The following is a 12,175-nucleotide window of genomic DNA, read 5'->3' on the forward strand; positions in this document are numbered from 1 at the left end:
AGACTTTACAATATAAAGGATTAAAGGAGTAAATGTTTTTGCAATTCAAGTTTAAAAAAACAGGTTTTTATAGTTTTGTATATTTAGATGTACATTTTTTAAAAATTATTTCATTATTTATTTTTGGCTGCATTGGATCTTCATTGCTGCACGCAGGCTTTCTCTAGTTCCGGTGAGTAGGGGCTACTCTTTATTGCAGTGTGCGGGCATCTCATTGTGGTGGCTTCTCTTGTTGCGGAGCACAGGCTCTAGGCCTGCAGGCTTCAGTAGTTGCAGCACACTGGCTCAGTAGTTGTGGCACGCGGGCTCAGTAGTTGTGGCTCACGGGCTCAAGAGCGCAGGCTCAGTAGTTATGGCACACGGGCTTAGTTGCTCTGTGGCATGTGGGGTCTTCCCGGACCAGGGCTTGAACCCATGTCTCCTGCACTGGCAGGCAGATTCTTAACCACTGTGCCACCAGGGAAGCCCTAGATGTGCATTTTATTTCTCCTAAAATAGGGACAGACCTGTAGTTTAGAAGATGCCAAAAAGATACTGAAAAAATCCTGACTAGCAATGGAATCAATCCCATTTCTCAGTAAACTGGTGTTTACAGATACAGATTTTGCTCTTTCTGTTGGGGAGTGGGCTGTGTGGCAGGGGAGCTGTGGAACTGAAGGATTTGCAAATAAACGTAAGAACTAAGTGTTTTGGAAAAGAAACCTGGAGGATTACCTAGTCCAATGAAGTCTTTCTTCATTCAAGAGGTGACAGTAAGCCTTTCAATTTCAGAGCAGAGTTCTTGCTATACCATACAGTATTCTCTAGTTTGCTAAGACGTGGAACCCCCTAGAAGTCAATGTTTTTTTGGAAACCTATTAAAATGTTGACATATTTATGTCTGCCCTGGGAACTAAAACTTTTACTTGTAAAAAATATGATTCTATTATATTCATATGTTATATTTAACCTCAACATATCCAGGGGGGGAAATGTTGTTAAACTAAACACAATGAGTTATTTCAGAGATTTTGTATTAACATTTGTATGCTACCTACTCATTTGGTTTCCTGAGCTCATCAGCAAATAAGCAGTATAAGATGGCAAAGATTTAAGAAAAATTTAGGGTGTGAACTTAAATGTAGAAATTCGAAGTTTACTATCTTCTTTTCTAAAACTAAGATGAGACCATACAAATATCTAGTCACTACATTGTATACCTGAAACTAATATAACGTGTCAATTATAACTGAAGTTTAAAAAAAAAAACAGATGAGGGGCTTCCCTGGTGGCGCAGTGGTTGAGAGTCCGCCTGCCGATGCAGGGGACACGGGTTCGTGCCCCGGTGCGGGAGGATCCCTCATGCCACGGAGCAGCTGGGCCCGTGAGCCATGGCTGCTGAGCCTGCGCGTCCGGAGCCTGTGCTCCGCAGTGGGAGAGGCCATAGCAGTGAGAGGCCTGCGTACCGCAAAAAAAAAAAAAAAGATGAGACCAATGTTACTTCATGCCAGCCTTGGTGAATCTGCACCCCCTTGAAGCCTAGTTCAGTTTTTTGAAATTCTAAGTTGGTTCTCATTTGGTAAAGTAGAGATAAAACATTTGAATGACTATTTTTGTTTTGTTTTCAGTCCACTGCGCTAAAATCATGTGGTTACTGTGTGTACCTTATGTTCTTTAAAAGATGGTTTTAAATGAAAATGTTTTGAGACTATAAGAAGTCTTAATGCTTTTGGGCAATTACCACAATAAAACTAATTTTGAAAAGTACTCCATTAAAAGACAATTGAGGGACTTCCCTGGTGGCGCAGTGGTTAAGAATCCACCTGCTAATGCAGGGGACATGGGTTAGAGCCCTGGTCCAGGAAGATCCCACACGCCACGGAGCAACTATGCCCGTGTGCCACAACTACGGAGCCTGCACACTAGAGCCGGCAAGCCACAACTACTGAAGCCTGCGCGCCTAGAGCCTGTGCTCCACAACAGGAGAGGCCACCTCAATGAGAAGCCCGCACACCGCAACAGAGACCCAACACAGCCATAAATAAATAATTAATTAATTTTTTAAATAAATAAATAAATTTATTTTTTTTAAAAAAATAAAAGACAATTGAATGTGGGAAGTGACTGTTAAAAGGATATTTGAGTGGACATATTGACTCTTCTTGATTTCAAAAGTATTCTGTACGTATGAGAATTGTCTATGATATAATTCCAAGTAGAAAAATAACGCTGCAGATTTCATTTCACATGTGAACTTTTTTTAAAAACAAAGAGAGCACTGGAACAGAATAAAAGTTTTTAAAACAACTTACTCCAGGTGGTAAGGGAAGAACTTTCAGTTTTTATTTTATAGACTTCCATACTACTTAACCATTTTGTGTGTCATATAAAGTGCCACATAAAATGTTGTTTACAAATAAAAAATTATATCAACTCAGTAGAGTGAATGTTTAAAAAGCTGTTGTTTGGTATTCTACTCTTGGATTACTTTCCCTTCATAATCAAACCTTTGCTTCTCACATGGTGGGTCCTCAATAAATACTTTTGAGATTGAACACTGGTTTGTTGTTGTTGTTGTTTTTGCCTATAAAAACAGCAATTTTAGATATTCAACCTAATTGTAGCTGCTCAGTGAATAAATGACAATGTTGAAAAGGACAACCGAAATGTAGGCCCCAGATTTGTGATGGCTGAATCCTAAAGGCAGTGCCTAAAATATCAAATGTCTCAACTAAAAGTAAGGACAAATTTGGGAACAAGCTAGAGAGCCTCTTAAAATTCCAGAGTGTAAATTCCCAATTTATCTCCCTAGTTTTCAAATTTATAGATGAATATATTTTCAAAGTCTCTACAAGCTAAAGGATTCTAAATCTAGGCCAAATAACTGATTACAACAAAGAGAGTGTTGGTTAAATATATTTTCTTTCCTTTTCTACTGAGGAACAAATAAGAGGACCTAAGCTAAATTTGTAACATTACAATTTTTTCAAAATTTGAGCCAAATACTAAGTTCTTAAAGAACAGATAGATTTTCAAGGCAAGTTGTGAATTCTCATTCTTGCATCCCTTCAGAAGTAAGACAGAAGTGACTGTGTGTGGCTACATGACTTGGGTCCAGTTCTGCTTAGAAGCTGGTGGGAGAGGTAACTGGTACTCTGAGGCTATAGCTGCTTAATGTGATAAGAAAGTTCTAGTGCATCTAATGCATCCATGCTGATTTTTCCCTCTACAAACCAGCATTTTAAGTCAGAGAGTGTCATTTTCACAAGCTTGAGACGGCCTACATTTCCATTATTATGAATGCTCATAATTGAAACTGGAAAGAACATTTCAGTAAAAATTTTTTAAAATAAATTTAAAAAAATAAATTGGGCTCAGAATTAAAAAAAACTGGAAAGAACAGTGGAAATGTAACATCTCAGAAGCATTATGCAATTGGGTAGAGTAAAAGGTAAGGAGGGTTCCTCAGGAAACTAAAAAGTGCTGGATTTTCTACCATTTCTGATATATAAATATAGTACTAGGAAGAAGAAGTATGTACACATAAGATACTCTAGGCCTGGCTTATTGATATAACATTAGGTTGACCTCTACAAAAATACTTATTAGGAATGTCATAATAATAATCATGGATATAATAACTTTACAATTATAATTACAAGTTGGACCAATGCAACCTCCAGGCAAACAAAGATTTTGGAGCAGCATGATCCTCTCCACAAGCTGATATCATATGCATTTGTACGTGTTCAGTGTTCAAATGGTTTGGGAACTTCATTTTCAAAAGGCAATTTCAAGACCTAAAATTGTTTTCCTCCATATAAAAAAAAAATGTTTGAGAGAACCAGCTAGAGAGTTACCACCTAATTCATGTACCAGGTATTTCTTTAAATATTTACTTAAATACAAGTGCCTGGTACCATGATGAGCACTGGGACACAGAAATGGAAAAACAAACATGGTGTGATGGTTATGCCAGCTCACATATCAAACATGTTCATTAATATGACACACTACCTATGGGGGGAAATAACATACTTTCAAAAGTGATTTTCTGCCTCTGGTTTAGCAGAAGGTGTTAAACCAAAAAAATTCACAATTCTGTGCATACAGAAATTCACAATTTCTTCAGTATGAGTGTGGAAATTACATATATTTGGGCCATTGAAAGAAAAGTGTTATTAAAATTTGAATGATAATAACTACTGTTTATTGAGTACCATTATTGGGCCTGTATTTAATATTAACTCTTCTAAACAACCCTGAAAGTAGGTATTATTTCCATTTTATGGATGATTTATGTTGAGAAGCCCCTCCCAGAATAAGCCCATGATGTTCTGAACAATTTGCAGCTCCAGAGCAGCAGCTGCAGCTCATTTTAAAAGATGAAACAATAGTGACCATTTACTGAACATTTACTCTGTCCTTGTACTGTTCTAGGTCCTTTACATTTATTGTTTCATTGCATTCTCACAACAACCCTACGCGATACATAATAATGTATAGATGTAGCAACCGAGGCTCAGAGAGGCTAAGCAATGTGCCCTAAATCACACAGCCAGTGAATGACCACCTAGCAGAGTTACCAACCTGGGGCTCTCTGACCCTCAAACACTTACTCTCTCCTCTCTAAAATATCCCCACACTCCACCGACATCCACTTCTCCAACCTCCTTTCATGCTCTGTCCTCTGCCTGAAATGGTCTCCTCTGCCTAACTCCCTCTCATTCTTCAAGGTCCAATGCAGATATTCCCTTTTCAGTCCCAACCACCCCAGGCAAAATTTGTAATCATAGCACGTGTTTTTGCTACTAGTCTAGCACTTATCACATATTATTGTAATTATTTGTAAGTATTTCTCTCCCAGGGAGGTTAAGAAGACCTTGAGTTCAAAAAATTGTTCATTATTCATTTTTGAGTTCCCAACACATAGTAAACAGCTTGGCACATAGACTGACACCCTAAGTTATTAGGTGGCAGACCTAATAACTCACACAAGCCTGCTGTAAATTAAAAGAACCTCTAAAAAAGTGACAAAAACAATCCTCCTGCCTTTATCTGTGAACCATATTTTTTTGCATGTTTTTATTTGTCTGTTTAAAAGACCCTCAGAAAAGTAAATGTCACCACCTCTCCACCCTCTCTATTTGTCATTCTCCTAACAGGTCATTCTAGCCTGTTCCTGCATATTTCTGCCCTCTGAGAAAATTGTGCCTTCTCCTAGTTCAGAAAACACAAAATAGAATTTCCACAAAATGTGTCTTAATTTTGCCTGTTTCCTGGTTAACTAAGCTATACATGGCACAGAACTTCTCTCTGAATTCTCAACACAGCGATAGGCCTTTTTCTTGCCAGTGAGAAATGTGATGACCACAAGGGAGTCTACTAGTGCCAGAAGCAAGGAGCACACTGAAAAATGGTACATGGCTTAGCCCTTCAAACAGAGCAAATGCATTTTTGTTCACCAATGTTTTATTTTCCTGTAAGGAGATAAGTAAATGTTTTGATTCCTGATTAACAGATTGGAAGGCAAAGATATAGAAAGAGTAAATTATTTGGCCTAAATCCTATTGTCCTAGAGTTTGGAATTTAATCCAAAAGTTTTTACCTTCCAGCCCACACTCAAACTCAAGACCAAATTTTCAGAAAATGGATTGTAGCTCTATTATTTTCTTTATCAAGACAATCAGGTCATCCCTTTAAATAACTCCTTTCTGCTTTAGAAGTGATATTAATAGACAATTATCCTAAAAATTTATATGCAAAACAGGCTAATAAAAAGATCTGGCCTTTTTTTTAAGTTTATACTGAATAGAAATATCATAGATAATTGGCAGTGCTGTCTGGACAAAGAGTTATAGCTTTGTGGTATAAACACATAGACTGCATTTCCAAATTAGCTCAAGAAATTTCCCATTTCTTAGAGGGCGGGCTGGCTGCCAGCTCTCCAAGAGAGAAAAACACACCCTCTTAGAACATGAATCATTACAGAGCACATAAAGTAAGTGTGTGAACACACACACAAACACATACACACACAGAGGCATTTTAAATAATTGCGTGAGACTTTACAAAATATCCGTTCACCACATATAAGATACACATTTTATCAACCAAGATCAGGTTGTCCTTTTCTCATCCATGCTGTCATAAAGGGTAGGCTATTTACCAATAGCATTGCTACATAAGAAGGTTCAAGATGTGCTGTAAACAGGGGTGCCAAACACACAGAGCAGATGACTCAGAACTGATTTTAGAGTACACACTTGTAGGCTGAACTTAGTGCCTGCAGCTGGTTATTTGTCAACCCTGTTTTAAAAACAGATTGGTTGACCTTTATGCCTAGAACTAGTTATCTTCCAAATCCCTTACATGAAGTGCAACCTTCTAAGAGAAAGAAGACCTAATCAATGCTTTTAGCATAGGTGCACTAAGATGACCATTCTTTGGAAATGTGGACTAAAATTTTGAACAAGGACAGAGGTGAGCTCCCCAAACTGAAACACAACAGAAAACCAGAGGCAAGGTGACCAGAAACGAGAGTGGGCATTTGGATGGCTCCCATCCATGTCATAAATGAGTGCAGTGAGTGTCCTTATTCTTTTTATTGTAAATATTCAAAAGTACTGACACATTACGATCAGATGGATAGCTTACAATTGAAACGAGGCCAAAATAGTTCCAAAATCCAAAGGCAAAGGAAGCCAGATATCTCAACATGCATGCTAAAAAGCAAGTGTAAAGCACACAATAAAATATAAAAAGAAAACTTACAAGAATAATAAATATGCTCTTTAACTGCCGTGAGACAACAGATCCTCACAACAATCAGTTCTACATTAGCTAGCAAAAAGAGCTACTGCGTTGGACCAAAGGTTTTTTTCCCCTTTATTAAAATTTCTGATTTCATCATAAATGTTATGGTATTACTGTCCAAGGGTCTTGGAATTTAATGCATATTTTTAGACGTTAATTTAATAGAGTAAAACTACAACTTGCAAATTTCTTTTAATATTGGAAGAATACTTATCTATTTTATACTACTTTTTGAAAAGCTTTTATTAATAAGGCATTTTTGGAAAGAATATTTTACATACTTTTTTCAGACTAACTCTACTTCTTTTTAATAAAAACTAATCCAAAAAAAGTAAATACAAACAAAGAATTAAAAAATAAATACATTCCCTATATTAAAAGCAACTTTTTTCTTGCATGGTTTATCAGTAAACTCAAAATACACTTAAGCTGATGATTAAAATGATCTATAATTGTCTTGTCTTCACTGTTAAAAAGTTCTAGGATAAAATGAGAATGTTTGATATTAAAAGCTGTGCTTCCACCCAAATACACTGCAACACCCCTGAAATGATAGGTAATGAGGACATTGTTTCCTTAGGTTGCTTCTTAGAAGCATCCATAATGCTGGGGTTTTGTAGAGGTGTAGACATTTTCTTTGTTTGTGTTTTTGGTTGGTGATGGTGGTGATAGCTGTTTATGAAAGCCATCAGATATGGTTATTTATTAATACAGACGCCTTTAAAATGCAATGAAGTCAGGAAAGATAAAAAGTCATCTTACAAATACAAACTTAACTCTTCTATCACAGTCCTAAATAACTGTACAAAAAGTGAGATTTGGCTATGAAAACAAAAAATCCTTGTCTCATTATTTCTATCCTCAACATTCTCACAAGTTATATGAAAAGTAACACAGAGAAAAGAAAGGATTTTTGACAATATTTTATTGAATACATAAAATAATTTTAATCAATATATAGGGTAATATAAAATAACTCACTCAAAAATTAAAATTCCTCAAATTAAGTTAACTCAGTCAATAAATGTATTTGTTTATAATCTGGGTGTCCAGTCATATAGATGTTTTTAAAATATAAGAATGTAAATATAATGTGATGGATTTTGGTCAAAAAATTAATAAACATGAGCATAAAATAATCCATTATTTTTAAATGGAAAATACAGAATGGAAAACAATACTTTTACAGTTTGTTTTGGTTCTTATTTCTAAATAGTATGTTTATCAATTTGGAGATTTTCTTATTAACTTCCTATAACTGCAGAGGAGAACTGAGCTCATTACAAGACTCCACACCTCTCAATTTTCAGGATTATGTCACTATTTTTAGTTTCACTATTCATTATCTTAAAATTTAAATAATTTCCTTATACCATGAATTTGTTTTTATTTAAATCGTTTTGGTTTTTTTTTTGGTTTGGTGTGTAAAATATGTCACACGTTCAGAAAGTCATAAAGCATAGATGTCTTCTGAAGCAAACATCCATTGGCTACTCAGATCAAGAAGGGCAATACCAGCCCCAAGAAGCTCCCTCCATACTTTCTATGTCACAGCTTGCTCCCTTTTCCTTAAATGTAACTCTCTCCTGATTTTTTTGGTGTTCACTTCCTTGTTTTGGTGCTTTACATTTTTGCTAAGAATACATCGCTCAACATTACAGTCTGGCCTGTTTTTGAGTTTTAAATAAATGGAATTATGCATTATATTCTTTTACATTAGCCTTTTCTAGCTCAATATAATGTTTATAAGATTCATTTATATTGTAGCATTCAGTTGTAGTTCATTTTCATTGCCTCATAGTATTCCATTGTATAATTATACCACAATTTATTAATACATTCTCCCGTTAATGGACATTTAGCTTGTTCCTATGTTGAAGCATATGAATAAAGCTGTTATAAACTTTCTTATACATGTCTTCTGGTACACATGGGCATAGATTTCAGTTGGATGTACACCTAAGAGAGGAATTGCTAGGTCACAAGTACAGTATGTTTAAATAAAGTCAAACTACTTTCTAAATTGGTTAAACTAGTTTCCATTCCCACCAGCAGTTGTATGAGAATTCCAGGTGCTCTACTTCCTTGGCAATCCTCACTATTTTGTCTTTTTAATTTCAGCCATTCTGATGCATATGTAGGAGCATCTCTTTTTATTTTTAATTTGCATTTCTCTGATGACTAATGAGATTGGGCACCTTATCATATGTTTCTTGACCTATTAGATATTTCCTGTTTTAAAGTGGCTGTTGAGTCTATTTGCCCATTTTTCTACTGAATTGTATTTTCTTACTGCGTTGTATGAGTTCTTCATATACTCTGGATATAGGCACTTTGTTAATTATATGTGTTCCAGATATCTCCTAACCTGCAGCTTGCCTTTTTACTATTTTAATTATTTTTAATATTCTTAATTTTACTGTAATCAAATTAATCAATCCTTACCTTTAAGGTTGGTGCTTCTTAATATCCAATATGGTTAAAAATCATTCTCTCATGTTGAGATCATGAATCTATTCTTCTATATTATCTTCTAAAGCTTTATTGTTTGCCTTTCATAGCTAAAGGATCTACATTTTACCTAGAATTGATATTTTTGTATACAGTGTGAGTGGCTTAAGTTGGTTTTTTTTCCCAGATAGAGCATCCTCTTTTCCAATGCTCAGCAACGTCATCAATGTTTAATTTTTTCGTTAATTTTCAACAGATTCTCTCGACTCCTTACTGTGTAAAATGAGGATGTGCGTACCCTTACAGTTGCTTCCCCTTCCCGTGCCTACCTTTCATCTGCCAACATCTGTCAGCTAGAGCTTTACTTTAACATCATCAAAGCCAAGTGTTTATATTCTGTTCTTAATCAAGATTAACTCCTCCATGCTTTGTGCATAAGTTTATTTTAAAAGCTGATAACCAATAAACAAATTTTTTTTTACTACAAAGAACATTTTATTTTATATTTACTAGTCATGAATTTGTCATTAATTATTACATAAATGCTGCCTAGTGCCATTAACCAAATGGCATGACCATTTTATGTCTACAATTCACTTCTGTATTTACAAACATAATTTTCATGACTCAATAAACAAATTTTATATTATTATAACTATTCATTACATTATTCATCATAGAGCTAGAAAGTGCTAAAAATTACATTCTCTTGTCTATGCTGCTGATGTCATAATCCTTGTGCCACTCAAAGGAAAATACACTAGTGCCAAGATTAGAGTCTCCTCTCTTACAGTTTACCAATTGCTGAAAAAATAATCGTGTTAAATTGTTTTATATTTGGAACATGATGTTCTGGTAAAGTGTTTTGATCTAGTTAGAGTTTCTGGTTATTCTTTTTTACCTTCTTAAGATTCATAGGCTTTTCCCACCATATCCTAATATCTTGCAACTTATCATTAGCAGCTGCTATTATTTGAAAGCAATTCTTTTCTTCTCCTTGAAAACATTTTTCTGTAGGCCTGCCAATCTCTGTCCTAAAGTAGACCAGTTTTCTTCCTTGGCCTACTATATAACTGTCATCCTTGAATATTCTTTCATTATTCTCCTAAACAAGTTTTTTTGTATAATATATGCTTGAAAAGAGGTAGACCAACTGCAAGGTTAGAGGGAGCACAACCCACACAGGACCACCCTCACATGTGACATCGGTTGCAAGTTTGAGGGGTTCTCCAAATCATGCTCAGTTTTGATAATTCACTAGGAGGACTCACAGAACTCACTGAAAGCTATCATATTCATGGTTGAGAGTTATTGCAGAGAAAGAATACAGATTAAAGTCAGCCAAGGGAGGAAATACATAGAGTCTGGGGAAATACCCAGTGCAGAGCTTCCATTGTCCTTTTCCCATAGAGTCAAGACATATTACTTCTCCAGTACTGATTTTTGACAATAAGCACAGATGCTTGCCAACCAGGGAAGTTCATTAGAGCCTCCGTATTTAGTTTTTACTCAGGCGCCATTACATAGGCATGATTGACTGCCCTCAAGGTCAATTTTAATCTCCAGTCTCAATTTTAATGTCCAGTCTCCAGGCCCTCAAGGTGTGACTCAAAGTCCCAACCTTGAATCACATCCATTACAGTTTGGCTGCCCCAAAGCCCCCAGGAAGACAATAACACCCCATCAGGCATGACATTCCAGAAGTTTAGAGATTACTTCCCGAAAGCTGGTGGCAAAGGCCAGACCTCTTGTGGGGTAAGGTTAAATGATTTATTAAACAATCCCACATCTTCCCCTTTCTTGGTTTTCACCCTTTTTTTACTGGAGTACACCCTCAAGTAAAGGTTCATAGATGTAAATTCCCACTTTAAATCTTTAGTGTTCTGAGATTTCACAATGATATCTCTAAATACGGGCCTTTTAAAAATTTATCTGACTTGGCTTTTATGGACTGTTTGAATTTAAAAATCTCCCTTTAGCTCTGGAGATGTTATTTTTTTAACAATTCCTTCCCTCTACCATGAGTGCTTTGTCTTTCTAGAATACCTACTAGTTGGCTAGTAGACATCTTGAACTGATTTCCAGTTCTGAGTCCAAAGCTTCTCCAGGGTTCTTCAGAGCAGCTTAGTGACTTCTATCCTTGCAGTCCACTTCTCTCATATTCTAGGGTGTTGTTTTCTCCTCTTCTTCCTCTCTGCTCCACTATAAACTTAATAAAGCATGTTTACCTTCTTCTCATCTACTCATGACCACTTATAATTCTCCCCATCTCTGTGGACTACAAATCTTTTTTATTCTTCTAATATTATTTTAAATTATTTCTGTGAGAGAGGAATAAATAAATGTGCTCGCCTTGACGTCGTGAACTAGAAACTGCCCTTATGAATTAAAAAAATATTTTAAAGACAGGTGGCTTTTATCTTCACAGTATGTTTCCTATGACTATATCAGTGGCATGACACCCAGCAATGAATGCATCCTCTGAGCCTCAATTACACAATTCCAGGACAAGAGCATCTTAGGAGAGGTATACACATAGAGCCTTATATGACACTTCTTCCTTTACCATATTACATACACAAGATATCACATTATAAATATTAAAAGGAAAAATGACCTCAGTGACTTTATTTTTAAAATTCAAAGCTGTTCCTATCTAAAGAAAAACAACAGAAGAAAATTATAAAACTCTTACCAAGTTCCAGATGGCAGCTGTGGTGTACAAGAAAGAATGCTGGCTTTGGCATCAGAAGACCTGGGTTTGAGGCCTGGCTCTGCTTCTGTTGTCTCAGTAACTTTGATCGAGTTACTGAACTTTTCTGAGTCACAAATTTCTCTTCCATAAACAGACATGTGTCTGTCTCACCACTGTTGTGAGGCTGAAAACAAACAATAGACATGAAGGAACTTTATAAATTGCAATGTAAAT

The 12,175-nt window shown here is 35.8% G+C and overlaps 1 protein-coding gene across 1 annotated transcript in view; it reads right to left on the reverse strand.

Annotated features, from left to right (window-relative positions):
• LOC309963800 (uncharacterized protein) overlaps positions 1-12,175 on the reverse strand; it is a gene marked incomplete at its 5' end in the record, with an annotated part of 228,425 nt that overhangs the window by 202,633 nt on the left and 13,617 nt on the right. Inside the window, one exon of the mRNA XM_082842339.1 lies at positions 11,942-12,125. The remainder of the gene's footprint in view (positions 1-11,941; positions 12,126-12,175) is intronic.

This window comes from Leucopleurus acutus (assembly GCF_964270905.1).
Source record: "Leucopleurus acutus genome assembly, chromosome: 7".
In the NCBI taxonomy this organism is placed as follows: domain Eukaryota; kingdom Metazoa; phylum Chordata; class Mammalia; order Artiodactyla; family Delphinidae; genus Leucopleurus; species Leucopleurus acutus.